The sequence below is a fragment of the Artemia franciscana genome, chromosome 16 (genome assembly GCF_032884065.1).
Source record: "Artemia franciscana chromosome 16, ASM3288406v1, whole genome shotgun sequence".
In the NCBI taxonomy this organism is placed as follows: Eukaryota; Metazoa; Arthropoda; class Branchiopoda; order Anostraca; family Artemiidae; genus Artemia; species Artemia franciscana.
Window position 1 is genome coordinate 5,771,430 of NC_088878.1, and position 6,367 is coordinate 5,777,796.

Consider the following 6,367-nt stretch of genomic DNA (forward strand, 5'->3'; position numbering starts at 1 on the left):
GGGGAAATCTCCAAAGCCTGTGATAAAAGTGCCCAAAAACCTGTTAAATTCGTCTGAAACCTGTGTCCCATTTTAGAAAGCTGTCCTTCCTTCTCAATACAGTTAGTCCATTATTCATTGATAGACTCCACAATATGAACCAATATTTTTCAAGAAGAAGCATCAGAAATGCTTCAAGATTGGTTTATGGCATTCATGTCTAAAATTTCAGGGCCACTGCTGTTAATAGTTTTTTTTTTGCAATTAAACTGAATAAAAAGAGTAAAAAATTATTTGATTCAACTAAATCAAATAGTTGTAATAATAGTTGGACTTATAGTGTTAGCATCAGTAGTACTAGTAGTAGTATGTGTAGCAATAGCACTAGTGCTATTATTAGCAGTAGTATTAATATATTACCGTTTGGAAAGTTGAACACAGCTTTCATCAAGGTCTGGAAGTTTCATCTAGATACAACTAGCGGTTACTATGGAATTGCCAATATATCCTTTTGATAGCCTGTATATTCATATACTTTCTGAAGTTTTTATCTTGATGCTCTTAGCCTTACAAATAGTAGCAATAGAAGTAGTTGTAGTAACGTGCATATATTGCCTTTTGTTCAATTTATCTTCCCCTTTAAGCATTCTCTAAAAGTTTCAATTTAATACCCACTGCTATTCTTGAGATATGCCAGTTGCACATAGAATCTTTTGATTTAGTTCAAATTTCCCCTCAACGTCTTCCCAAATTTTCACCTTCATGAATGTGAGTACTATTATTACAACTTTCATCTAATCAATTTACGTCTTTCAACTAGAATACGGTGGTAGATTCATATATCTTAAGATGAGATATGAGCTTGGAATAACCTTGATTAATTAGACCCACATTTATCCGTCTAACCCATAAAAAGGTACTTATTATTTCTCTTAATAAGAATAAGTATTCCATGGACCGTAGGTAAACCTTAATCTCAAAATAAATTTCTCCTCTGTGTTCAGACTCTATCGCATAGACATTAGAGAACGAAAGTTAGGAGATAAACAGGACTGGAGTCTAGTGAATTAAAATTTCTACGGCTGGAAGCACAGTGCCCAAGTTTCAAGGACCACTAGCCTGGGAAAAAAGGGTACAACGCTCTTAAAGGTTTCATTCCCTTGTTGTAACTTATTCCACCTCAAAACCTTCTAAGGTCTTACCAATAATTTTATGCTTCTGGGAAGGAACCCACTGCTTGATTCTTAAGAAAGGGACAAATCTTAAGACTAATTAATCTTAGATTAATTAATTATATTTCAATAAAGTTGTTTTTAAGCAGACCCATCCTTAACTAAGAAAAAGAATAGGGAAAAATCATTAAACCCTTAACCGCAAAAAAGAAATATCTAGTGGGGATATTTGGCTATTAAGGGATAACTACATTACTCCAAAGGTGCAAGTCTTTCAAGGGGAAAATACTACTCTAAGAAAGTTAGGGCCAAAACCAAAAAAGGAATTCAAGAGTTTGCTTGACAATTTAATTCAACACAAATTTATCGTTATTTCGGTTTAAAAAAAGTGATGAAAGGGTCTTACAATATTATTTTAACATTACATTCAAAGAAGTTGAGACAGATAGGTGATTGATACTAATTACTTAAACAGAAACTTACTTACCAAAGTGCCTTTCCCCCTAACTTGGTCTCAAGACAGGACAAACCCTTTTCTTCTAGGTACTCTGGTTTCCTTTGCTTAGCGCCGCTTAGCTCTTCATTTTAACTTGTTGGAGACTAGTTTTTTGTCTTGGCCTCTCTATAAATTTGGGCCAATCACAGCGTACCTTTAAAATAGTCGTTTCATTTATCTTTTCTTGTTAAAAAAAACACATTATGTGTTATGTGTTCGTTTTGAGTTTCAAAATAAAACCCAAAACGAACAGAAATTTCGAGAAGTGTCCGTGGCAATAGGAGAGGCAATAGTAGCAGCGATAGTATTGTATTAGTACTAGTATTAACTGTAGTGCAGCAGTATTAAGAGCAGTATTAGTAGGTATATCTTATTCAATAAAGTTTTAGTTCCCTTTTAAGAGTCAAAAGTGACAGAAGCGCAACTACCCACGCTTCCCGACACTCACTTTGGCCCCAAACATCATTTTGTTCAAAATATTCCAAAGAACATATAACGGTGCTTCTAGGGTTGACACAAAACCGCAGAGCACAGGAGCAAGGGTTTTACGTCATGCTATGGGAGCATATTCGGTTCTTATGAAGTGGAGGGTCGTATAAAATTTGAATGGGACTTATTTGATTGGAAGTTGGAAGTTTCAGTGCCCTTTTTTCAGAACCAAAGCTATGGGATGGCAACAAGACCCCCTCCAAAGTCCATCATTCCACAGAACACATCCAACAAATTTTGAACCAGCCAATTGGTTTAGTTGAAAGGTCCAGTAATTGTGTCTTTGGGGATTTCAACCCCTTCCCCACAGCCTTCAGGCAAAGGGTTGTAAGTTAGACGATTCGTCTATTATTTCCGTATAGTATATGTTATTGATAAAGGTAGGCAGGGTCAATTCACTAATGTTGGTTTTAAACAGACCCCAGCCTTAACTAAAAAGAACGATAAGGAGGAAATCTTAAGTCTCGTAACCGAATAAAATTAATATCTAGAAGTAAATTAGACTATTTAAAAGATAACCCCAGCATTCTGCTTTGGTCTGAATATACTTTAGTACAAAGTACTTACCAGATGCAAAGTTACAATAACATGTTTTGGGGTATGCAACATCTGCTGCATGTAGATCCAAATTCGCTGCTAGAATCCGGCCGTGAACTTTCAAAGACCAGTGATCATTTCGCTTTTGACAAAGTCCCACCAGAGTCTCACCGAACTCTGTTGTTCGGACACAAGATCTGTTTTCCTTCTTGTGAGACTTCTCAATAACCCCTCTGCTCGAACAAAATAAACAATCGGTTTTAAAATCGAATTGTTCCATCAAGCGATTTGAACTCTTCCTCTGGGACTCATTGCTTGACTAGGAATCGTATGTTCTAGTCAATCTCTCTGGCATTTGTGTAAGAATTTTGGCATGGCTTTTGAAAACAATCCCCTAAAACACGATTTACGTGATTCGCACATGGTTCCTGCTCCTACTATAGTCATAACAATTTTCTCGTCCGCTTCAAGTGGTTCTTTCTTAGAGATTAAACAAAGCATCATTCTAGACTAGAATTCCACCTCATAAAGTAACGTAACGAGTCACTTTAAGGGAAAGGAAAACCAAACTAATTTTAAAACTTTCAAGTATTTTTCTCGTTTGAATTAAAAAATACAAATTCTCACTCAGACACCATAAATATTCTTGCAGTTTACATAATAGCCTAGCCATTACGTAAAAATTTTTAGGAATTATCCTAGTTTCAATTGACAAATCAGATCTTTTGGTAATTCGTGTACCTCGAATCTACCTCTGTATCTATCGCAAACCCTTACCAGCATCAATTAGAAAGAAGAATATTCAGACAAAGAATCAGAGACGCGAGAATCCTTCACAACTCTTGGACCATGACGATTTTTGAAAACGTCAGACTTTTTATGTATCTAAACTTTGTATTAGACAAACAACCTTACCCTCTCCATCCTCAATGTAACATGCTGTACTTTTTTGATGTATTAGGGATGTTAAATCAAACCCCTAAATCAATTCCTAAATTCGGAATTGTCTTTTCAGGGCGGCATTCTTTACACTATAAAATTCACCCCCAACCTAAAAAAAATAAAATTTTCGAAAGAGCTAGAGTAGCAAATTTTTTGGATTTGGAATCAGCACATATTTTTTTGTCGGATAGTGAAAAAATCATTTGTATGGCGATTCGTTTGAGGTTCACACCTTTTTTCCACAATTTCCCTAGAACCCCTCCCCAACTCACTCTCTCTTTCTCAAAGTTTTAAGCCACAAACAATTCTTTTGACATTAAATATTTAGTATCATGTACATCAGCAAAACAAAGAGCGTAGAAATAACACATCTAATCACGTTTGCTGGTATTTACTCAATCAACATTTTTTGCCTCAGCCTCAAATTCAAAGTCAAATAACTCGAATTTTCGAAAGAGCTAGAGCGGTAAACTTTTCAGATCCAGAATCAGTACATATATTTTAGTCGGATAGTGAAACAATCATTTATACAGCAATTTGTTTGAGGTCGGACAACATTATTACTAGAATAGTCAGAAAGAGACCTACTGGAAAAAATTCATCTCAAACTACTTGTAGAAAAGTGGAAAGTTAAAAGCCACGTAGCCTTAAAGTTTAGCTTATTTTCACTGTCTGGATTTTACTTTTATACCTGAGTTTTTCTCTACAATATATGCCGGTTTTCCCCTACTAATAAACATTATTTAACACCTAAAAAACGAAGTAACAAAAATCAGGTGTCGTTGGCACCTACTCGAATTCTTCGGGACATTTTGGATTTCAGCAAAAGATCTACAGGAAAAAATTGATCACAACTTACTTGTGGAAAAGTGGAAAGTTAAAAGCCAAGCAGCCTTAAAGTTAAGCTTATTTTCATTGTCTTGATTTTACTTTTATACCTGAGTTTTTCTCTACAATATATGTCAGTATTCCGCAACTAATAAACATTATTTTAACCCCTAAAAAACGAAGTAACAAAAGTCAAGTATCATTGGCACCTACTCGAATTCTTCAGGACATTTTTGATTTCAGAAAAAGATCTACTGGAAAAAATTGATCACAACCCACTTGTAGAAAAGTGGAAAGTTAAAAAGCCGCAGAGCCTCAGAGTTTAGCTTATTTTCATTGTCTTGATTTTACTTTTATACCTGAGTTTTTCTTTGCAATATATGCCGGTTTTCCACTACTAATAAACATTATTTTAACACCTAAAAAACGAAGTAACAAAAGCCAGGTGTCGTTGGCACCTACTCGAATTCTTCAGGACATTTTGGATTTCAGCAAAAGATCTACAGGAACAAATTGATCACAACCTACTTGTAGAAAAGTGGAAAGTTAAAAGGCCACACAGCCTTAAAGTTTAGCTTATTTTCATTGTCTTGATTTTACTTTTATACCTGAATTTTTCTCTACAATACATGCTATTTTACCGCTACTAATAAATATTATTTTACCACCTAAAGACCATGTAACAAAGGTCGGTTCTCGTCGGCACCTATCCGAATTCGTCTGTGCCTACCCTAATTCGTCGGGACATTTCGAACTTCCCCCACCCTTAAAGGTAAAAGGCTAGTGACGCCATTGTGTGTGACTGAATTGTCAGTCAGTCCCTACATCGCTGCCTACCTTTTTAATCGAAGTGGGGCAAAGACTCAGATTAGGGGCCAACTAAATAGTAAATCTGATAAAGTGGGCTTTACAAAATCCAACTCTAAGCAGAAAATTACGTCATGTTAAAATCCTTTCAGAACTGCCAAAACGTTTTGAAAAAAGTATCAAGTCATCAGAGATAACCATTAGAACCATCAAAGGATTCTTTTTTTTTGTCAAAGCTGATGGCTAAAAAATAATTTTTGGCAAGTGAAACCACAAAGCATTTTTTTTTCGTCATATTCTCTGGATGAACAGTTGAAGCCAGTAACTTAATAGATTTCCTAATTGTTTTTTCGTATACTAATAGCCTTTCAATGGCTCCTCCAATGCAAAATGTGTTTCTGTGTACCTCCTTCAATGCCAGCTTCTTCAGCAATAATTTTTAGACAACAATTTCACGGATTATCTGAGCTAATTTACTTGAATTCAAAACTTAACTTTTAGATAATGGAGGTAAAGGCTGGAGACCTCACTTTTACAGAAGAATGTTTTTGTTCCTTTTATTTTCTAACTTCCCTCTTTGCTTTCATGGAAAAAACATTATTTTAATTGAATCTTGAAAATAAAGCATGGTTTGAATTTAAATTGTTGCTAGGATAGGAAAATTTCAAAACTTAATTGTATTTGTTCTTGGCGGAGATAATTCTATTGTTACCACCAAGTGTTTTAAACTAGAGTCATCTATAGCCATAAAACAGTTATCCGAGTCAAGTTATCCCATTTTTTTTTATTACTGATAATTTTTGAACATTGAACGATTTACCGTTTTTTAATGTTTCCGAGAACATATGGGCGAAATTTCTAGTTAAAAGATACGAATTTTTAGCTTTCTATTCAGACATCGCTACTTTCTTTATAGATGGGTTACCCAATTTATTCAAGCTCTGGTAGAAGTCTTGGACCCCTTCCCCCTTCTTGGGGAGCTTCAGCTCCCTAGGGTGGAGATTTTTGAAAAGGAAAACCTTTAAATAATACATCGCTACCACATGCATGATACTGTTTCTTCAAAGCTGGATTTTCACTTACCATGAACTTTTTAAGCCTCGTTTTTATGAGTGGT